The 24,858-nt window shown below is 36.0% G+C and overlaps 1 protein-coding gene across 3 annotated transcripts in view; it reads right to left on the reverse strand.

Moving 5' to 3' along the window:
• The window catches only part of KCNK2 (potassium two pore domain channel subfamily K member 2), a 221,474-nt gene that overhangs the window by 113,233 nt on the left and 83,383 nt on the right, over positions 1 to 24,858 (reverse strand). The window lies entirely within an intron of this gene.

Genomic DNA, 24,858 nt, shown 5'->3' on the forward strand with positions numbered 1-24,858 from the left:
CACTACTACATACAACCACGATTTTTAGTAAGCACCCCAGAGTTAAAATATCAGATTGCAAACTTACAAGTTAAATAATATATAATAGCTTCATCACAGAGCAAGTGTTTCCAAAGTGCTCATCATTCTGAATGTTAAACATAGGCAGCCAAGCCTGGGTTGTGTTTAAGTGTACAGTGTATTTATCAATAAGTTCCAGCAAAACAGGCTAAGATAAGAAGCTAAGGCAGAAACAATTCACTATCATACTTCAGTTAGTCCATGTGTATCTAGATTTTTAAAATCTCTGCAGACTTTTTATAAGTTCTATGACAATAGAATTGTCATAGCATCACCAAAATACCACCAAAGATCCATAGATGACAATAACTCAGCAACATTCATATAGGGACACTAGGATCTGGATGTTGTCTTGAATAGTTCAGAAAGACAGAAAGATGACATTATAATCCCTTCAGTCATCAGATGTTGAGCAGAGGATGGGAATATCCAGAAGCACAAAACATAGAAGAGAATATGTTAGGAGAAAATTGGGTAGTAAAAGAGAGACATACAGATTGTAGGAAAAGATGTTTCTGCATATAGTTTCAGAAATCTTTATCATTTAATTTCCAGATTTTAAAATTGGAAGGAGCATCATCTGATAGGCAAGGAAATTGAAGACCAAGAGAGATAAAGTGACTTGTTTAAGGTTAGACTACTGCCAAATGGACAAAAACAACACTGTGAAGATGGGGACACTACCCCCAGGAAGTTACTGTCAGATGGAAAAGAGCAGGTAATTCAGAATGGAAACGCAATATAAAATTTCATTTGTCTGATTTGTTAACCCTATAAATTAAAACTTCAATAGTTCTGTGTGAAGTTAATTGAATGGAATGCTTTTTGAAAAAACTTTAACAGTAATATATTTACTGTAAAAAATTAGGAAAATACAGAAAGGCATATTCTCTATTTTTATTTAATATTTTTCTACATATAGTTCTTTTTTGTCATTACCATATTAACTTAATCCCTGCCAGATATGTAGATGTATATGTGGTTCTAAAATTTCTTATTATGAAAAGTGCTGCTGCGAACATATTTAAGTATAAATATTTTTTCATTTCTGAATATTTCATTGAGATTGCTCGAAATAAATTTGTCACATTAAATATTATGAATATTTTAATACACCTAATTTATAATATCAAGTAACTATCCAGGAAGATGGTTACAATTTACAGTTGCCCCTGCAATGATTTACAAATGCTTAGCAATGCTATTACCCCTAATATTAATATTTTATCTTTAGTGAAATGGTAAGAATTGTTTACATTTATAAATCCTCTATTGTGAGTGAAGTTAAAAAAGCTTGATTATACATTAAATGCATATAAATATAGATATACGCACATATATGCACAGCACACAATAAAGCTATGGAGATATCTGATTTTTTTTCACCTCTCTATTGTAACTTCAATAAAGATAAGGCAGGCCTCTCTGACTATTCTTTTAAAAATGTTTTGTGTAGCTACTAATCTATTATTATTTTTTTAATTTATTTTTATTTGACAGAGAGAGAGATCGCAAGTAGGCAGAGAGAGAGAGAGAGGAGGAAGCAGGCTCCCTGCTGAGCAGAGAGCCCGATGCGGGGCTTGATCCCAGGACCCTGGGATCATGACATGAGCTGAAGGCAGAGGCTTTAACCCACTGAGCCACCCAGGCGCCCCTCTATTATTTTTTTTAAAAGATTTTCTTTATTTATTTGAGAGAGCGAGCATGAGAGGGGAGAAGGTCAGAGGGAGAAGCAGACTCCCCATGGAGCTGGGAGCCCAATGTGGGACTCGATCCTGTGAGTCCAGGATCATAAACTGAGCCAAAGGCAGTTGCTTAACCAACTGAGCCACCCAGGTGCCCTACTAATCTATTATTCTTGCGTAGACTTTAGAATCAGTTAATTAAATTTTACAGAAACTTTCATTCCCACATGTTTAACATATTTGCATTATTTGGATATATATGAAACTCATAAGTTAATTAAGGAAACGGAACATTATTGTAATAGTGAAACTTCCTATCACAAAACATGGTATGCATCTCCATTTATCGAGTCCCCTTTACTATCCTGAAATAGAGTACTTTTATATGCTTCCTCTTAGCTCTGTAAGGTTATTCTTAGGCATTCTGCTTTCTCCCCTTTTGAATTATAACTGGTTATTGCTGCTGTATACACAAGTACACATTGCCCATTCTCTGCAGTAGCAACGCTCCAATTTTTTTTTATCTCAAAACCACTTTGCAGTGTCAAAAATTACTGACAACATCAGGGGTCTTTTGTATATGTGAGTTATAACTATTGACATGTACCATATTTACTAAGATTTCTAATTTTCAAAATTTTTTAATTTGTGTAAAAATAACAAGAAGGCCATTCTATGTTAATACAAATAACCAACTTTTATGAAGACAATTGTTCTCCAAAATCAAAAAATATTTAGTGAGAAGAGAGGAATTGTTTTGTAGTTTTATAAATCTCTTCAATTTCCAGGGGCGCCTAGATGGCTCAGTTGGTTAAGCTGCCTTCAGCTCAGGTCATGATCCCGGGGTCCTGGGATTGAGCTCCAGTAGGGAGCCTTCTTTTCCTTCTCCCTCTGCCTGCCACTCTGCCTATTTGTGATCTGTCAAATAAATAAATAAAATCTTAAAAAGAAAAAAGGGGGATGACTGGGTGGCTCAGTCAGTTACATGACTGTTTTTTTTTTTATTTTATTTATTTATTTGACAGAGAGAAATCACAAGTAGGCAGAGAGGCAGGCAGAGAGAGAGGAGGAAGCAGGCTCCCCACGGAGCAGAGAGCCCGATGCGGGGCTCGATCCCAGGACCCTGGGATCATGACCCGAGCCGAAGGCAGAGGCTTTAACCCACTGAGCCACCCAGGTGCCCCGTTACATGACTGTTTTTGGCTCACATCATGATCTTGGCGTTCTGGGATGGAGCCCCACTCCCATATCCGGCTCCCTGTTCAGTGGGGAGTCCACTTCTCCCTCGCCCTTTGTCTCCCCCACCACCCGCCCCATGCTCTCTGGCTCTCACTCTCTCTGTCAAGTAAATAAATAAAACCTTAAAAAAAAAATTCTTAAATTTCTGGATTAGTAGAAAACAGATTCGATTATATGCTTATGCATTCAGCTTACTAGAAAACACATCACATAGCTTCTGAAAATGAGACAAGGGGAGTGGAAAGGCAAAATCACCTTAGTATTTTCAAGAAAATATCTCTGACCTCATCAGACCTCTGAGAATGTCTTGGGATAGCATCTTGAGAACCGCTGCTGTATACTGAAACTTTTTGGTTTGATTTTGTTTTGTACCTGGAGAACCAAAGTAAGCAAGCTTATAACTCTACAAATGATGGTATTTTACCTCTTCATCTTCCAAAAGTTATATTCTATTATTACCTTTCATCCCTTATTATGTTGGTCAGTATTTCCAGAGCAATGTTAAATAAAAAAAAAAAAAAAAGAAAGCAGACTTCTTTGGTTTTGTGTAGCATAAAGTCCTCAATGCTTTAGTGTTTTATCATTAAATATACTGACTATTGGCAAGAAAATGGTATTTAATTAAATAAATACAAGAGCAAGCAAGTAAAAAGGACTGACAAGTGAAACTTGAATATCTAAAAATGTCTTTGGAAATATTTTCAGATAACAATAAACACAAGGGAGGTGCACATAAACATTGTAAGCACAGACTGGTAATTCGCTAGCTTTGCAACTCACAGGAAAGCTAATGCTGCGAGTAGAAATACCAAAGAGAAGGAGGGTAGATTTAGATACATTTAGATACATTGTAATTACATTACCAAAAAAGTATATTTTTATACTTTTTAGACTTTTCTCCAATATATTCATTTATTCAAAAATATTTATCAATTGTTTATGATGCTAAGCAATGGGTAAACAACAAAGAAGTAAAAAAAAAAAGGTGACTTTTTTTTTAAAGATTTTATTTATTTATTTTTCAGAGAGAGAGAGAGCACAAGCAGGGAGAGTAGCAGGCAGAGGGAGAAGCAGACTCCACACTGAGCAAGTAGCATGATGTGGGACTTGATCCCAGGACCCTGGGATCATAACCTGAGCTGAAAGCAGATGCTTAACCAACTGAGTGACCCAGGCATCCCAGGTGACATAGTTATAAATGAGAAAAGACAAGGCATGTCTTTAGAATCCACCCCATTAAATACAATTATTTTATTAATTAGAAGCAAGCTAATTTCTCCAGCAATTGACTTTAAACAGCCTATATGTTCAGCACCATTATTTTAGCCAGTTCTTTTGTTGTCAATAATGAGGTACAACATTACCCAGACACTTGGATAAAAACCATAAATTATTTAAGTGCAAAAGAAGCAAAGGTAGACTTAGAAAAAGTAAAGTCTGGTCATGTGTGGGTTGTAAATAGTTATCACAGAGCTGTGATGATTGCAACAGAGGCTTGAGAAGGAACTGGGAACATGTCATGTCACGATGAGAATGAGTCTACCATGAGGCTCTTTATTTGGAATATTTTTGTGAATTTATTTTATATTTTTGTACAAGATCTCTCGGTCAGCATCCGCAGGAAACTGGTTGCCCTTGGCAAGTGTACTGATAGATATAAGAGTCTTGAATTTCAACATCAGTTCAGGCTGTCAAAGCACTTAACAAATACCTTCATTAGAACTGTTCCTGTATGTGCCGTATTAGGTGACTAAAGTAACAATCATTTCATCAATAATAAAAATTCATTTTTCCATGAAAGGTCACTTCTGTAAACCATCAAGTCATGTTGACAACTTACAAATAAGTCAAATTGTTTAGAGTAAAGGAAATTTGGGTCCTATGCATCGAATCCTAACAAATAATTCCTTGAAGTGTTGATTAAAGAAGGGCTTCCCAACTTAAAATCTACAGTAGAAAGAGTATAAGATAATCTTGGCTGGATTCACGTTTAATTTTGATCTTTAGTATATAGAAAATCACAGAATGTGCATCAAGAAAAGGAAGCTGAATACATGGTCCTAGTCAGGGTATGAGTTGAAATTTGACACATAGAGCTCTAAGAACTCTGTACTCACTGAGATGATAAAGGTAATTACTCATAAAAGTAATGATAAAAAAATGTGAGTTTCCATGACAGTGATGCCTTTAGAACAGAAGTTCACAGAGTTCTACTGTGATTTTGTGCATTCTTGAATTGTAAGAAGTTGTCTCCGTGTCATTTGGCATTTTGGAACTATATTCAGCTTTGACACCAAGCACTAATAAGACACACTTATTTGCAATTGTATGAGACTAGTGTTGGAGCACAAGGCAATCACTGGCGATCATGAAAATGTTTCTGTGAGTCCAAAGCCTAGGAACAACTTTTTCATGTGTTATGAAGTACTTGACCAGCTAGTGTCATTGAAGGAAAATGTGATGAAAATTAAATAATCCCAGGGAAGACCTGAAGAATATATTGTTTTAAAAGTAGGTTATATCCTGGAACTTAAAATACAGGTGACACCCTAAGTTCTAATCTCGCTTTTTCTCCCATTTACTCAGGCTCAGATGTTCACATTCAACCAAACAATACAGAATGTTCCGAATGCCTTCCACAAATTCCTCCTCTGTTCATACCATAATCATGATCTGACTAAAATATATTTTCATACCTATAATCCTAAAAGCAAAGTCACATTAATAATTTGAAAGTTTTAAGTGATGTAAAAATTCTACACTATCAGGTATTACTCCCTGAGTTATACCAGTGATGTATGCATAACTGGTCCAATGACAACTTTTTTAAAAAAATTATTTATTAAGTAATCTCCAAACCCAACATGGGGCTGGAACTCACAATCGTGAGATTAAAGTCACATGCTCTTCTGTCTGAGCCAGCCAGGTGCCCTGGCAACTTCTTTTAACTTGGTATTTAAGATTGATCTCATTTTTTTCTCATTTGGAATGAATGCTATTTCCAATAAATTGATATAATGGCCAGGCCCAGTTACAATTACACTGACATCTGTATTATTACACAGTTGCTTAAAGAAAAATATAAATATTATCTTGCCAAATTTCTGTAAGGAATGATTATATATCTTTTTTTTTTTTTTTTTGCCATTATTTCCTTGTGGGGGAACCATTCTCATCCTGAAAGGAACCTAGTCTTTAGGAAAAGAATCAATTCACACATTCACGACAACACATCTGAACACTTGAAGTTTGTAAGCAAGATTATTTTAAAATGCATGATGAGAAAAGCAAAACAATCAATGATGCTCTCATTGCCAAAGAACTTTGTGAGAAGATATACTGGTAGGTATTATTACGATGTACTATTACACCAGAAAAATAATCATCACCCGTCAATTATATGCAGTAATATAGGAGTACAATTGCCAAACACTATCATTATTCATCTCATTCTTAACCTTCTGGTTATATATGTCAACACTCTGATCACCTAATGTCAGATGATCTGAACTGCTTTGAAAGGCCCTGCTCATAAAACCAGAGATGATCTCAAAATGGCCTTTACTCTTACAGGCTCATAATGCACGAACTGCGTGGCGGAGCCTAGGCCACCTTGACTGGCGTATTTGAATCAACGAGGAGTCACATTTGTTTATCCATTTCCTGAGTGTTCTTTTTTTAACTTTATTGGCCACAACTATCTGAAATGTTATTTACAGACATCATTTGCTCAAGAAGCTTCTCCTCGAATGTCAGTCACATGGAGTAGTCTTTATTTATTTATTTATTTATTTGACAGAGAGAGATCATAAGTAGACAGAGAGGCAGACAGAGAGAGTGAGAGGGAAGCAGGCTCCCCGCCGAGCAGAGAGCCCGATGCGGGACTCGATCCCAGGACCCTGAGATCATGACCTGAGCCGAAGGCAGTGGCTTAAACCACTGAGCCATCCAGGTGCCCCACATGGAGTAGTCTTAATCATTGGGACTGTTTCTTCGACGTATCAAATTAGGTTCGACAGAGAAGCAGCATTACAGAGCTGTATTTTAAATTTCCATACGAAGGTGGCCCATGGTAATCTTTGTACCACTGGTCCAAATGCCCAGAAACCAAACCGATCTTCTTCACTGTTTTGTCCTTTCGTGGTATTCTGGAAACTAAAGTAATGACCTTGGCTTTCTTGTACAAGATAATATTTTGGTCAGAGTACCACTTGGGACCATAGACAATCCAACAAGGGAGGAAACAACTTCTTGAAAACCACACTGTATTAGCATATTGCTCCAGAGGACTATTCCAAGGGCAGCTCTCTGCTAACATAGTACTAGGTTGAACCATGTAAAATGGTCAATATCTAAGCCCTTTTGTCCTACAAAATGACAACTTCATATTAGCATACAAAAGAATGGCCCTTATGTTTTCGTCAATAGTATGTAAGAAGATGCTAACTCTCATTTCAGTGTGACATCTATTACTTTCAGGATTAAGGCTAAATTCCCATTAGCAGGAAACTGTTAGTATCAGTTATGGTCTTACTTACAGTTCCACATGAAGAATATATACTTCTCACATTAAATAAAACCCTATATGGCTGAGAATTCCATTCTGAGAAAACATGGACTGACTACTGAATTCCTATCGGAATTCAAGTCATGTCCAACTTCTGCACATATCTGAAAAGTCAGAGCATATTATCTAATACTTAAGATGTTTATATTTTGTAGAAGAAAATTTCTATCTTCATTTTCTATACTAATATACATTCTAGCCTCCAAGTTGGTATGTGAACTTGAGATACACTTAGTTTTGATAAACTTCGTTTTTCAGGAATTCTATAGTTATACAGAGTTGACACATGTTTTCTCTATGCAAAATAGAGGAATCTATAGGAATTCTATAAAGAAAAAGAAAACCCCAAATTATATTCAACAATTAAATAAACTGTTTTAAGAACGGACAAAGGTTAGATGTTTTTAAAATCTAACACTCATAATCTTTCCCCCCTTAAAAAATATATTTTTGATTTCTGTGGAGAAAAAAGATGGAGTAGTGTATTTGCATATTTTATACAGAACACAGGTGATTAAATCATTCTATATTTAGAGTCTGGTAAAGAAGCAAGTTTTCACAGTTTCTCCAGGGCCTATCTTTTAAGAGAGAAAGGTAATATGCAGTGATGTTTTTAATCTATTGTTCTTGTTGAAAACAATTTGACTCAAAATACATTTCATGTTTTCTTTAAAAGCCTTTCAAAATCCTTGAACCTGTTTCCAAGAAATCCATTACCTACGTTTAACCACACAGTAATTAGAAACTTTTTATAAAGAAGCATCCTTTTCACAAATAAACTTAATTCTTTTTTTTAAAGTAAGCTCTGCACCCAACATAGGGCTTGAACTCACGACCCCAATGCTCAACAAAAAAATCGACAGCCAATGTTCAAGTGGGTCAGGAAGGCACCCCCAAAAACTTAATTCTTATAATCTAAAAAAGATAGTATTTCCTAAGGGAAGATGTTTCTACACACCAGGCTTTAGAAAGTGCCTCTAAAAGTAAATGTCTTGCTTACCTTCCCATGTCTTTCTTTCTATTTAGAGATTATCCCATTGCATGCTAAAGCTATTTTTATACACACTAATGAAATGTACAGTTTTTTCTCTTTTGAAAGTGTAAATTTATTTCCTATTAGTAGAAACAAAAGCTTAAAATTCAGAGTAGGAACGAACAGGGAGTCAGAGAAGGATGTCACCCACAGAGCCCAGTGAAAGAGGCAAACTGATTGGTATTAGAATTGCCTTCCCTGATTATAACCACTTTGGAAAATATTTTTAATCCTAACATGAATTTACAGATTACTGGACATTTGGAAAAATAAAAATAAAAAAGATCACTCTGTAGGTCCTAAAACGTTTTTTGCAACATGAATACATTCCATTTTTGGTTCTGTTCATGCTTAAAATCATTAAGAGTGCTTTCAACTATTTCCCTGTAACATAAATATGCTCCAAGGCATTTTGAAGCCATTAATACCTCACTTCGTAGTCATCTATACATCACTGAGTAGCTACATGTAAAATACTTTAAATAACCAACCCTCTACTAATAAATAAGTTTATATCACTGTGTCCAAGGTCAAATGACCATTTGCAAAGTTGTTATAGAGATGACTTATACATCAGACAAGGACTGAATGTGAAACACTAAAATTCTGTTCTTTGAGCCTGGTGTGAAATGCCACTGTAATGCAGAAAGGATAAAATGTGCTCAAGACCCTTGGGTCCTTGCCACTCTGGAGATCCAGGAAAATGCATCGAAGCAAGCATATTGAAACCTGCATTTCCCCAGCTATGCATTTTTCCATGTTTTTCTGGATTCCATATAATTCTATGGCATATTAATATTCTATCAGAGTATTAGTCTCTATCATTTTGGCCCCTTCCACCTTATCTCAGCCTTGGTGGTGGAAAAGAGTTTAAAGAATAGGAAAATATGAGGGAAAAGGAGGTAGAACAAGAAGTCAACAAGAAACAAAAGAGCAAGTAGAGGGGGAAAGATAAATGTTAGTTAGAGAACAAAGAAGAGACAGTTCTAGAAGAATCAGATAGGAACTTAATTCAAGTCATAGTCACTCTATCTAGGAAGCTCTTTTAAAAAGAGGTTGTCCTTAAAATAGGATTTGAGTAGGCAGAAACCTGAGATCAAGAAGACACGGCATCTAAGACAATATTTTTATACCATTTTGCCTGGGGCGTACAACACTAACCAGCATTTATTCATGCTCTGTTTTAAAGGCCTGAAGCTCTAAACTGATGAGAGAAAAACAGCCCAAAATGAGCAAAGGGAGTTTTCTTCTGTCAATTACATGAATCCACAGAATTCCCAAATTTAGGGATTCTTATGGCTTTTTCAGTAAAATGCCTCTGATCCCTATTAATTTGATTTTCCAGTACACTTAAGCCTGTATTTCCATAACAGATACAAATCTAAACTAAAAAGTGCTTCATACCTATATAAAAGTAATCACAGGGGAAATAGGGAAGTTATTCAAGTTTCCACAGAAAGGTAACTTTTTTTTATTATGCATTTTAAAAACAAATGATTTTTTCCCCTGCCCTTTCTGAATTTGTAACTAAAAGATCATAGCAAGGATTGAAAATCTCAGGCTCTGTACACACACACACACACACACACACACCCAACAAAGTAGCCATCTAATCAAATTTGTGTTTGAATAAATCAGACTTCCTATAACCCAAATCAGCCATCAGTAAAGGCAAAATATTACAATACTAAAACATTTCAGTAACACTCTGGTTGGCAGATCCTCTGTTAAAGTTCCCACCCAACTCCCTTCCCCCCCAAAATTTATGTATTCCTTATTTCAACTGAGTTGACTCATTGCCATTAGTAATTCTAAAAGAAATTGTTATGCTTTCAAGTTCCAGGCAAATTCCTTAATACACCGCAGAGTAAGTGTACTAATGACTCGCTAACATTACACAGAGAAAAGGAAGTCTGGCAAAAGCGCTTAATATGTTTATATTTCTTGGCTCAATGTCACAAAATCAAGATGGCAAAAATAGTATATGAATAACTTCCCAAAACGTAGTGATTCATACCCATCCTTAGCTTTCCTCCAAGTCTTCCCCGTACTTCTCAATTACACACCCATACACTCACCAGTCATAGCAAATATTGAATTGGTTAACATCCATTTTCTTGAGAAACAGGAACCTGGTAGAATTTCTTTTATTTTTCCAAGCCAACTGGAATGATAGAGCTACCCTTTGACACCTGTCCAGTAGTTACTGCACAAAAATGCAATTAAACCCTTCCCTCGGGCAGCTCTCAAACTGACTTAATAGTGTCAGACCACAACCATCAGCCCTGAAAATGAGCCTGGCATCTTTCCTCATGTTTTCTTCATTAGTCACTCACACATGCTCTATTGTTCATCTTCATTCACACAAGGATTTCATTCTCAAGAGCATTTCAGAGCACGGTTACCTATGAAAGGGAAGATGCTCCCAAATCCACATGATAGGCATGAGGCTGGAGGGTCTTCTCTGCTCAGAGGCTGAGAGTATGAAGATGCATTTGTCCCCATTTAGTGGGGGATGGATCAAATGCCTGGAGAGGTATCAAGTTGGCCCAGCATCCTTAGTGATCTTCATTTCTCCTGCCCCCAAACTCTTTCCAACCAAGCACGTGTTTATTCTGGTGGAATGAGCACAATAGGTTTAAACTGGGCAGGGAGAGAGAGAAATGCATGATCACGGCAAAGCAACATGCAGTTTCTGGAGAATCCAGAGTGTTGGCATCAGGGAGATGACTGAATACACCTGAATGTCACTCACTGTGTTTATTCTTAGTCACCTGCTACACATCTACTGGATGTCCAGTAGGTAGCTTTGTCTCCTTAAGCAATGATTTGAAACCACCAGTGCAAGTCCTGAGGTGCTCAACCATCTCATGAAATTAACACTGTGAACATTATCAATACGGTGTCCCTTAACAGGAATCACATATGTATTATTTACCTTCCATAAAAACTGAGGCATAGAGAGACTAAATAGATCACTAGTTCAAAATAAAAAAAACCCAATAATTAACCTGGTAAAACAGTCTCTTGTCTTGATGATACAGTTGAGTTGTATTATAGCTTTGGTGTCCTAGCGTTGGACGTAGATGTCATTTATAGTATTATTTTTATGTGAAAACACACGGAAAGTCCCAAGCCAGAAATACATTTATAAATAAATTTCTAAAAGAATCCATTCATAAGTTCGAAGCTGGGTGAACATCTTATTTATTTTATCCATATGTGTATAATGTATCCCAACGGTCATCAGGCCTTGTCTTCAATGTGTATGTCACACACGGCCTATGTGTCTAGTGTAATGCTTGCTGCTCAAGAATTGTCCGTGGCATATTTTGTGCTCACTGATTTCTAAGTACACAAATGGTCACTATTGTGAACTGATAGGGCAGAGCACTAACTGCAGACTACAGGTCATGGTGAAGAGAGTAAGACGTTGCGGTAGCACTTGACCCCAACTAATTGCTTCCACCTTGCAGCATGTCTTCACTTGGCCTACAGAACACCACCCTCTCTAGCTTTCCTCCAGGCTCCCTGAATGATGTTTCGTCTCCCTCACCTTTGAGCCTATGGCTCTGTCCTCCATCCTTCCGCACTCCTAAGTGATTTCATTTGAACTCAAGACTCTAGATATCAATATGTGATAACTCCCAAGTATATTATTCATTCAGGACTACTTCCCCACCTGGATGTCTGAAAGGCAATTCAGACCAATCACGCCAAGTTGAACTCCTGAGCTCCTCCCTGAAACCTGATTCAACTGAGTTTTACTCTTGTCATTAACCGGCAACTTTAGTTTTACAGTTCTTAAGGCCCCAAACCTATGAATCATTCTTCACTTCTTTCTCTCACAACTCGTATCAAATCCCATTAGCTGTACCTTCAAAATATCCCTCTGACCCTGTGTCATCACATCCACGGCTTCTGTCCTCATCTAGACTACCAGATTCCGCCAGGGTTCCAACTTTGTCCACCTACATCTATTCCTCTCAGGATAACATAAGTCAGATCATGTACTTGCTCTCCTCTCTACCTGGAATGCCTTCCCCCAGCTATTCATACATCTGTGCAAAGGGTGACTATCTTTCAGGTTGTGCTAAAATACATGAATTCCTTCATTTGCCAATTTAATTAGCCGAGGCAGCAATTCTCTATCATGGAACCTATATTACTTTTTCAGAACACTTAGAATTTTCTAATTCTAATATGAAATTTCCTTATGTGCTTATTAGTTTACTTATTTTTTTCTTTCTATAATTATAAGAACCTTACTTGAGTTGTTCATGGCTCTAAAACCCATAACCTCAAGGAGTGATATTAGTGAAATGGTGAAAGAGGAAGCCCCAGATCCTTCCCCTCTAACTGAAATACTGGTTCAACAATGCACAAACTAATTCCCTTAATGAGAAATCCAGACATCAGTTAAGAGTGTCCTGAACTCCAAATGAACACAAAACCAGTCACATCAAAGCTGGTAGAAAAATTCATGACCCTTATACACAATAATCCTTCCCCAGTTCAGCACGGTGCAATAGGGAGAAAACTCCCTGCCCCCAGCTTCTCCCTGGGGAGGCAAAGAGTTGGAATATGCATCAAATGCTGAGGGGGCACTGCCCAAGGGATTGTTTTTTGCCTTGCCCATGTCAGAGCACTGATAGGGCCTGTCACACTCTAGATGTCTGGGGGACAATGAGAACACAATTGAGCTGGGCAGCTTGCATCTGCTCCAGGGGTCCCATGGTGTAGCAGGTAGAGGTCAACAGAGCTTAGCAACCTCTCCCTCAGGGGAAAAGGGAAGAGTGGAACATATGTTAAACACTCTGAGTTTTGGAGGGGTTACCCAAAGGAATGTTTTTTTTTTCTCACCCAACTCAAAGTACAGACTGATGGGAAGCACCCTACACTAAAAACCTTAGGACCACTGAAAATAACAAAAACCTGGGAGACTTGCCACAGCTCTGGAAAAACTGCAGCATTGCAGACAGGCACCAGAGGTAGCAAGAGATTACAAGCTCCTGGAAAAAAAAACAAAACAAAAAACAAAAAACAAAACAAAACACACAAAACCTGGCAAATCTAAGTAATTGGGAATTTACATGCACAAGTCCAAGAAAAGCATCTACAGAAAAGATCTGCGAGGCCTGCAGAATCTCAGGCTGCACTGACTAACAAAAGCTTTTCCCTGTACATAGTCAGTTTGCAAAGACTGAGAGAGGTGGCTATTTTGTCAAATGGGTAGATCACAACACAAATCTATAAGGCATATGAAGAAACAGAAAAGCCTGGTTCAATCAAAGGAAAAAAATAAATGTCCAGAAACAAAGGTATATGAATTACCTCAAAGAATTCAAAAGAACCATCATAAAGATGTTCAGTGGGTTCAGAAAACAATGCATGAACAAAATGAGAATATAAACAAAGAGATGGAAAACGTGGAAAAGAACCAAACAGAAACTTAGGAGCTGGAGAATACAATAACCCAATTCAGAAATTTCTAGAAGAATTCAACAGCAGATATGATTGAGCAGAGGAACCAGGGTACTCCAAGGCAAGACATTTGAAATTATCCAGTGGAACAAACAAACAAACAAAAAACAAAACAAAACAAAATAACAAAAAGAGGGAGAGAGAATAAAAAAGAGTAAAGAAAGTTTAAGGGATTTATAGACTACCATCAAGCACAATATACACCCAAAAGTCTCAGATGTAGAAGAGGGAAAAGCTAATTTGAAGAAATAATGGCTGAAAACTTCCTAAATCTGTGGAAGAAAATGGACATCCAGATTCAAGAAGACCAGAAGACTCTAAATAGAATGAATTACAGAAGTTCACACCAAGACACATATGATCAAACTGCTGAAAGTCAAAGGTAAAGAGGGAACTTTAAAAGCAGCAAGAGAAAACTGACACAGCTCATGCAAGTATGTCCCCATAAGACTATTAGCATATTTCTCAGCAGAAGATGTGCAGGGCAGAAAAGAATGGGATGATAAATTCAAAGTGCTGAAAGAAAAAACTACCACCCAAGTTTACTCTACCTGGTAAGACTCTCCTTCAAAAATGAAACATAAATACTTTCCCAAATAAACAAGAGCTAATGGAGTTCACCACCCCTTGACCTGCCTTATGAGAGATGTTAAAAGGAGTCCTTCAAGTTGAAGTAGAAGGATGTTAAAGAGCAACCAGAAAGCACATGAAAGCATAAACTTAACTGGTAAATGCAGATAGGTTGACAAATAGAGAGTACTGTTGAACTGTAATAGTGACATATAAATCATTTTTAATTCTGATAGAGAAGTTAAAACATAAGAGTATAAAAATAACTATAACTAAAAAATATGTTCATGGATACAAAATTAAAAGTGTGATCTGTGACCTCTATAACACAAAATGGTTGAGGAGGGAGAAAAAGACGTTTGATATGTAATTGAAACTAAGTTGTTATCAGCTTCAAATAGTGTTGTAATGACAAAATGTTTCATATAAACACCATGGAGCCCACAAAAAAAAATACCTACAGAGGCGCCTGGGTGGCTCAGAGCGTTAAGCCTCTGCCTTAGGCTCAGGTCATGATCCCAGGGTCCTGGGATCGAGCCCCACATCGGGCTCTCTGCTTAGCGGGGAAACTGCTTCCCTCCCCCTCTGCCTGCCTCTCTGCCTACTTGTGATCTCTGTCTAATAAAAAAATAAATAAAATCTTAAAAAAAAAAAAAAATACCTACAGAAGATGGTCAAAAGGAAAAGGGAAAGAAAGAAAAAAAAAAAAAAACAAAACAAAAAACACATGATTACCAAAAAAAATCAGCAAAAATTAAGACAACAGCAAAGGATGAAAAGAGTGACAAAAAAGTTACAAGACAAACAGGATACAATTAACAAAATATTAATAGGAAGTTCTTTCCTATCAATAACTATCTTAAATGTAGATGGATTCAAAGACATAGCCAAAAGATACAGAGTGGCTGCATGGATTTTTAAAAAAAGATTCAACAATAAGATTCTGTCAATAAGAAACCAACTTCAGATTAAGGTGATACCTAAACTGAAAATGAAAAAGTAGAAAATGGACTTTCCAGGCAAATGGTAACCAAAAGACAACATATGTGGTCATACTTTTATCAGATAATATAGATTTTAATTAAAAAACTGCCACAAACAACAAAGAAGGGCATTATATAATGGTAAAAATTCCTTGGGAAGATATAACAATTATAAATATATATGAACCCAACATTAGTGCCCAACTATATCAAACAACCACTGACAGAACTGAAAAGGGAAACAACAGCAACACTGTTGCAACAGGAGTTTTCAATGCTCCCATTTCAATAGTGGATTGAATACCCAGACAAAAGATCAATAAGGAGACAGAGGACATGAACAACACTGTAACCCAAGTGGGCTTAACAGACATACATGGAACATAACATTCAACAAAAAGTATATATATATATATATATATATATATATATATACACACTATATATAAATATATATATATTTATAAATACATAAATATAAAAAATTTATAAATTTTATATTTATATAAATATAAAAATTATATATATATAAATATATAAATAATATATATATATTATATATATATATAATTTTGTCAAGCCCACATGGAACCTTCTCCAGAACAGATCACAAGTTAGGTTACAAAAATGTCATTTAACAAATTCAAGAAGACTGAAACCATACCCAGTATCTTTTCTGACCAAAAGGGAACAAAAATAGAAATCAAGAGCAAAAGGAAAACTGGAAAATTCACAGTTATGTGGAAATTAAACAACACATTCCAAGATAACCAATGGGTCAAAGAAGAATGGGTCAAAGAAGATGCAAAAGGGCAATCAGAAAATGTCCAGAGACAAATGGAAATGAAAACATAACAGAATAAGACATATGGGTTGCAGCAAAAGCAGTACTAAGAGAGAAGTCTACAGTGGTAAACTATATTAAAAAAGAAATATCTCAGATGAAGAACCTAACTTTACACTTCAAGGAACCAGAAAAAGAACAAACTAAACTCAAAGTTAGCAGAAAGAAGGAAATAATAAAGATGAGAGCAGAAATAAGGGAACGAGAGAATGAAAAATCATAGCAAAAAATAAACAAATGGAAATATGGATAAATGGAAACATGAAGTGCTAAAGAGGGGCAGAGGCTAGCTGACAAATAAATGTTTAAAATATAATTACACTTTTCAGATCACAAAGGTACAATAAGTCTATAAATTCGAAATATACCAAAGAGTAAAGATGAAGACACAAGTCAACTATAGTATGATAGATTTCAAATTACTTCCTTTGTAGGGAAGTTCTGTTCATGTTTTTGTTTTTGTTTTTTCTTCTGTTGTGCTTAATTTTATTGATTAAAAGACATAGTAAACCGAGGATAAGAAGTATTTTCCTTTCACCTTTATTATAAATACCTCCCAGTTTATTATTTGTATTTTGTACAGATGTTTTTAGTAAATTCTACTCCCCTGTAAAAAACAAAAAACAGAAAAAAAAGAATTTTTTTTGAAAAAATAAATGGATAAACCTTGTTAGACTAAGAAAAGAATAAGAAATCTCAAATTAAATAAAATCAGAAATAAAAGAGTAAACATCACAACCAATGCCATAGACATATGAAGGATTAAAAGAGAATACTATGAAAAATTATTCTCAACTTAAAATAAATAGATAAATTCCTAGAAACAATCTACCAACACTGAAAGTCAAGAGAAAACAAAATATGTACATACTTAAACAAGTAAAAAGATTGAATGAGTAATCAAAACCTCCCAACAAAGAAAAGTTCAGGGCCAGAGGATTCACTGATGAATCCTACCACACATTTAAAGAATTAACACAAATCCTTCATAGACTCTTTAAAAAAAAAAAAACTGAAAAAGGAGGAACATTTCCAGACTCATTCTACAGAAGCAGCATTACTCTGATACCAAAGCCAGACAAAGGAAAGTACAAGTAAAAACTACAGGCCAATATCCCTGATGAACACAGATACAAACATCCTCAACAAAACACTTGCGAATGGAATTCAACAGCACATTAAAAGGATCATCCACCATGACCAAGTGGGATCTATAGCTGTGATGCAAAGATGTTTCAGTACATGAAAATTCATCATACGGTACACTGCATTGATAGAACAAAGGATAAAAATCACATGAACATCCCTAGAGAAAAAGCATTTGACAAAATTCAATACCCTTTATGATAAAAATTCTCATGAAACTAGAAGTAGAAAATTACCTCAACACAATACAAGCCACATAGGAAAAGTCTACTCCTAACATTATATTCAACAATGAAAAACTGAAAGTTTTTCTTCTAAGATCAGCAACAAAGCATAAAACTCACTCTGATTACTTCTATTCAACATACTACTGGAAGTCCTTGCTAGAGTAATTCAGCGAGAAAAAGGAATACAAGGAATTCAAATTGGAAGGGAAGAAGTAAAAGTATCTCTGTTCAAATTATGTGATTTTATATGTTAAGAAATTAATTCAACAAAATTACAGAATACAAAACCAACAGAAGAATCAGTGTTTCTATACTTAGAGTGAATGATCCAAAAGGAAATAAAGAAAACATTTCCATTTACAATAGCATCAAAAAGAATAAAATACTTAAGAGTAAATATAACAGAGTGAATGATTTGTATAATAAAAACTATTACATTTGCTTAAATAAATTAAAGAAGACAATTAAATAGAAAGAAATCCTATGTTCATGGATTAGAAGACCTTATATTGTTAAAATGTCCATATAGTCCCCAAACGATCTACAGCTTCAATGAAATCCCCATCAAAATATGAATGGCATTTTTTTCTCAGGAAAAATATCCTAAAAATCATGTGGAACTACAAAGAACCCCACGTAACCAAAACAATCTTGACAAAGAACAAAGCTGAAGGCCTCACACTTCCTGTTTTTAAAACATATTACAAAGCTACATTAATCAAAATAATATGGTACTAGCATAAAGACACATATAGACCAACATTACAGAACAGAGCCCAGAAATAAATCCATACATATATGGTCAAATATGGTCAAATGATCTTCAACAAGACTATCAAGATTATAAATGGGGAAAGGATAGTTTCTTTAGCAAATAGTGTTGAGAAACTGAACATCCATATACAAGAGAATAAAACTGGACCTTTATCTTACATCATATATGAACATCAACTCAAAATTAAAGACTTAAGTGTAAGACCTAAAACTTAAAGGCTTAAGTGTAAGACCTAAAACTATAAAACTCCTGGAAGAAAACACAGGAGACAAACTTCATAACACTGGTCTTGGCAATGTTTCTTGGAAATGTTGCCAAAAGTGCAGGCAACAAAGAAAAAATCGACAGGCAGTGGGGTGCCTGGGTGGCTCAGTGGGTTAAAGCCTCTGCCTTCAGCTCAGTTCATGATCCCAGGGTCCTGGGATCGAACCCCACAAAAGACTCCCTGCTCAGCAGGGAGACTGCTTCCCCCTCTCTGCCTACTTGTGATCTCTGTCTGCCAAATAAATAAATAAATTCTTAAAAAAAAATAGGCAGGACTTCATTAAATTAAAATCTTCTCAGCAAAGGAAACAATTCATGGAGTGAAAAGGCAACCTATAGAATGGGAGAAAACATTTGCAAACCATATATTGAATAAAGGCTAATAATATCCAAAATATAAAAGGAATTCCAATAACTATCTAGCCAAAAATCCTCAAATAACATGAATAAAAAGAAATGAACAAAGGACTTGATTAGACATTTATTGGAAAATAATATAAAAGTGGTCAACAGGTATATGAAAAGAGGCTCAGCTTCACTCATCATCAGGGAAATGTAAATCAAAACCACAGTAAGATATCACGTCACATCTTGTAAGATGGCCATTACTATAACAAATGAAAAACAGAACAAAACAAGTGTTCGCAAAGACTTGGAGACACTGGAACACTTGGACACCATTGGTAGGAATCTAAATGGAGCCACTGCTATAGAAAATAGTGAAGATGTTCCTCAAAATTAAAAATGGAACTAGCTTCTGGTACAACCATCCCACTTCCAAATATTCATCCAATAGAACTGAAAACAGGACCTCAAAGAAACATTTGCATGTTCATTTTGGCATTATTCACAATAGTCAAGAGGTAAAAACAATTGAAATATCTATCAGTGGACCAATGGATAAAGAAAATGTGGAATATACATACAATGGAATATTACTCAGCCTTAAAAAAGAAGGAAATTCTTTTACACGCTACAACATGGATGAAGCTCTGAGGATATTAGGCTAGGTGAAATAAGCCAGTCACAACAGGACAAACAATGATTCCATTTACATGAGGTATGTGAAGTAGTCAAAGTCATAGAAGCAGAAGGTAGACCGATATCTGCCAGGGCTGGGGAGAGAGGGAAATGTGGAGTTGCTGTTCGATGTGTACAGAGTTTTAGTGAAGGAAGATGGAAATCTGCTGTACAATATTGTGCTTACGGTTAACAATACTTTGTTATGCACTTAAAAATTTGCTAACAGAGTAGATCTGGTGTTATGTGTTATTTACCACAATAAAAGAAAGAAATAAAAGATAAAATCCCTGACATCGAAGAATAGTTTTAAAGGACTATGGTACGTCCTTAAAATAGCTTACTACAAAGCCTCTGAAAAGGGTTCCATAAATCTACCATTAAAGAGATAGATATATAACACATGACAAAGTGAGACAAAAAGAATATAAAATATGTATTATAAAATATAACTTTGAGAGGAAAAAAATCCCCTAGTCTAATACAGGGCCACGTATACAATAGTAAGAATTCAATAAATATTAAGAATTCAATAAATTTTCACTTAACAGGTGGAATTCATGGAATTTCCATTCATTTACCAGACAAAATTAAAAAAAATTCTAAGTTCTTTTGCTTCTCTTTTCCTAATGCATTTTGGTTTATCACCCTTTAATTAAAAGACTTAATCTTGGAAAAAAATCCATGTATAACATCATCTGGCAACTGCTCACTTTTTTTCCCTCCAGATTCAGGATTCCCCTAATCCTAAAATTCTTAGATTTTCAGTCATGCCTTCAGCATACAAGGCAGCAAAGCAGTGGTAGCAGGAAACCTGAGATGATAAATACAGAATCATGAGTCATATCTCTGCGGGTCCACAGACTGTATGCAGACTGCAGTTCCAGAGGGCAGAGAATAAAATATCTTGATTACTTACTTCAAGAAAATAAAATATGTTGGAAGAGCATGCTGATATTTACAAGAGTAAGAGGAAAAAAGAGAAATTGGTGGAAGGGAAAAGTGTGGTGAGTTCGAAGTCATGGACCCAGTGGTCCATGTCACTAACTGGTAGTATGCTCTTAGTTGAAAATGATTGAGTAGTTTATTTTCTCAGTTCTGAAATGACAGAGTTAGATGAGACAACAGGTACTGTAGATTCCACATTCTAAATTCAACGAGTGTATTCCTTAAAATGTTATATGCAAATAATTCAAAATGCATTATAGTAAAATTTTACTGATACTTTCTGTAACTCCCTACCTTTTAGATACAGTTAGCCTGTGTGCTTCTTCTCCACATTTTCTTTTAGACTCTAAGACACATATCCTAGTTTGGTTTATAGATGAGAGTGACTAATTTATTTCTTCTCCCTCAAGAACGGAATCTCATTTAGGTCCCTATCAAGATGGCTACCTGAAGCAATGCAATCCTGCAACAGGAAAGACTCACGCGAAAGAAACATAAATGCAAACACCCAAAATGACACACAAGCTCTCTGCAGATCAAGAAACAATAAGGCCATGAGGTGTTGAGGAATGGAAAATAAGGCAAGAGCTCCCGTCCTATCAAAAAATACTTTTTGCGTAACAGCACAGTACAGCGTCTAAGAAAAATACGCCTCAAGAATGATATCATTATAATAAAGTAAGATTACTGACAATTTTAATTAAACCAAATCGTTTAAAACTAGCCTCAAGAAATAGATTTTCAGGCCAGCTCAAAGCAAGAGCCAAATGTCATCATCTGATAAAACATCTTCCAGAAATGAAAACACTGTGAAGCTCTGAAACTTGTTAACTAGAGAAAGAAAAAGGGAAAATTTATGTTTATTAAGGAAAAAGGAGTTACCCAATCATTTGTAGTAGCCTGTAAGCTGTAACATGCCCAAAAATATCAATAGGGTTGTGGAAGGGTTTAAATAAAAAAATAAACTTTAAAAGATAGTCAAATAAAATATCTTTTATCCTCAAAGAGAAGCTTAGAATTTATTTTGAGAAAATTAAAATAAAATAAAGCACTTCTGCAACTGAGAGCCCATGAAAGAGATTCATCTAGCAATTATCTATGCTTGTTAAAATTATCTCCACAAGGAATCTTAAACACGTCGAATATCTAGTATCAGCTTCAGAACCCTCAACGGGCCACCTCCCCTCTCTATCTTCCCCCAAAGTACACATATTACCTGGGTCATCACGCTTGAGCGCCTCTTTCTGAAATGTGAGAAGAGAGGACAGTCTTTTCCTACTAACCCAAACCCGGTCTGACCCCCTGAGCCTACTTCTTTAAAATACTTTCCGAAAATCAACTTTCATTGAAATGTCTTCAACTAATCTCTTTTCATTTGATCTCACCCCCTTACCAAGCCAGCAGAGTGTTTACCTAGATACTCCTCACTAACATAGCAGCTTCATGATAGCACGACTCTTGTCAGTCTGCTGTGTCGTAGTCTACGCGTATTATGCCCCTGCTTGGAACAATTCCTTTCAGGACATATTGCATACAGGATGAATAAATGAATGAATGTGCATTTTAACTACTTCTTCCTTTAGAGGAAGAGACCTTCCAACCAACTGTCTTATCTCAGGTGTCTACAAGCGCTAGCTAGTATGTTATCTGAACATGACAGGTGAATACAAAAATAGTTCTGAGCGGGGATTCAGAAAAAGAACTCGGAATGTTCGGTGTGTGGCCAAATGTCCAAAAAAAAAAAAAAGTCAGATTCAGAAAACTATGTCATAGATCGATTTTTTTTTCCTTGCATGAATGATAAGCTATTTTGTCCCATGGTTAAATGTAACTTTGCCATACATGGATATCGAACATACACACAAAATTTTATTTTGGGACTGCTGGGAATAATGGTCTCTATTATTGTCCTGCATTCAATGAGTGTACGGACTGGGACAAATGGAAAACAACAGCAGCCGACCTCACCTTCGAGGAGGCAAGAGTACACTGAGTGTGCTCAGAAACCATCACCAACCCCTAATGCAGCAAGAATGTCAGAACCACACCTGGGAATATTTAAATTCTCTTATGGATTGTTATGCAATTAACACTGTACATTTTATTTTACCTAAAAGAAACACCATCTCCAAAGCAAGCTTTAACATCAAGGGTGAGAAGACATCTGCCATATTCACTGGCTTCTTTGCTCAAGAAACACCCAGGTTCTGACCACCTGAGATGCTGTTGTGCAAAGCTATGCTGCCCATTAAAGATCCTACTTTGTAAGCATTTCCATGGCCATCCATTTGAAGGAAAATGAGGCCTTCCCTTTACTTGCCATGCAAAATAAAATGGAAGCACTCTAAATCCATGAAGAAGAAATTGCTTCTCCTTTCTAGTCTGTATGGGCTTGCCCTGCTTGGAAATCTGTTTGTGAATCCTGACCACATTGTCACCCTGATGGGAACACACCCATGACCACATATCCACAGTGTGATGGTCTTGGGTTAACACAAAACCTCCCTGAGAACTCCCCTTCCAATCTGGAGGAGCAGTGAGGTATCTCTGCTCTCGGGGTCCACACAAACCAATGGCTTTTCACCTATAAATTTCAGAATCTACTTCCCTGGGACCATTAATATCACCCTGGTGCTGAAAGCATTTCCTATCCAAGGAAAGAGGGGTTCATTCCATTATATCTGTCACTTAGATCAGATATTTTCTAACCAAGCTCTATAGTAGATGAATAATAGTGACAGGAAGGGAGACTTTTTCATTTGCCCAAAAAGAACGCATCCTGTTTTAGCAATTACGAGTTTCTGATGAATCCCCATGTTCCTCTAAGTGAGTTTTAGCAAAATAAGAACAGATGCATAACTGTAAAAAAAGGAACTTTACAATAGTCAAAAAACTGTGCTGGGATCCTAAAAATAGAAAATTTAAGAATTAAAGGCTCTCTTCCCTGCAATGTGCATCAATGCGAGCCATGTGATCACGTGATGGTGTCTATGGAGATCTTTCCCTTTTCCACTGTCCGACAGCCATTGCCTTGCATATTTCTCAAAGCTCCCTTCTCTGCTTCATCACCAGAGAACACATTATACTTCATGAGCGTCTGGGAAATTCCTTAGGTACCCCTAAAAAGGAATATATCCTTTTTAACTTAACAGTCTTCGAATACTGGCATTTTCACTCAACATCATTACAGACTGAAGACACGCTAATTAGAGCTCTCTCACATATAACAATAAATTCTAAATAAACTGGAGTCTTCTGAGAAAAATCAAAGGCAATATGAAGTGAAAGCAATACAGGATACTTCTGAATACATATGCAAGCTAACTGATCATAGGGGGGAAATAGAGCCATTCTGCGTAGAGAAAGTACATTTCGACAGTCAAATAGGCATTGTATGGGGGTATATAAAAACATAAGAAAAATGAATTCACAAAATGTTAAGGAGTCATAAAAAGATTATCTTCTGAACACTGATAAAAAATTATCCATTATATAAAAATGTTTGGTTATAGGGGCGCCTGGATGGCTCTGTTGATTAAGTGTCTGACTCTTGCTTTCAGCTCAGGTCATCATCTCAGGGTTGCAGGATCAAGCCCTGCATCGGGCTCCAGGCTTAGAGTTGAGTCTGCTGGAAATTCTTCCTCTCCCTCTTGCCCTGCCCCTCCCCACTGCTGGCACACACACACTTTGTCTAAATAAATAAGACCTTAAAAAAAAAAAAAATGTTTGGTTACAGATCTTAAAAAAAAAGGTTTTTGCACAAACAATGAATTTTGGAACACTGAAAAAAATAAAATAAAATTAAATAAAAGGTTTTAACAGTTTTTAAAAATGTAGATTAAATAAATATTTATTTAAAGGGATCAATGTAAATGTAGGTATCTATTATGCGATGTTTTAATTTAACGCTAAAAAGGAGAATATCAAAGTGTGGGAACAGCATCATGATTCTGAAGATTGTGAAATGCCTAATGTTCAATTACATTTTTTAAAACCTTGCAAGCCTGGGTGAA

This window comes from Meles meles, chromosome 17 (assembly GCF_922984935.1).
Source record: "Meles meles chromosome 17, mMelMel3.1 paternal haplotype, whole genome shotgun sequence".
Classification (NCBI taxonomy): Eukaryota; Metazoa; Chordata; class Mammalia; order Carnivora; family Mustelidae; genus Meles; species Meles meles.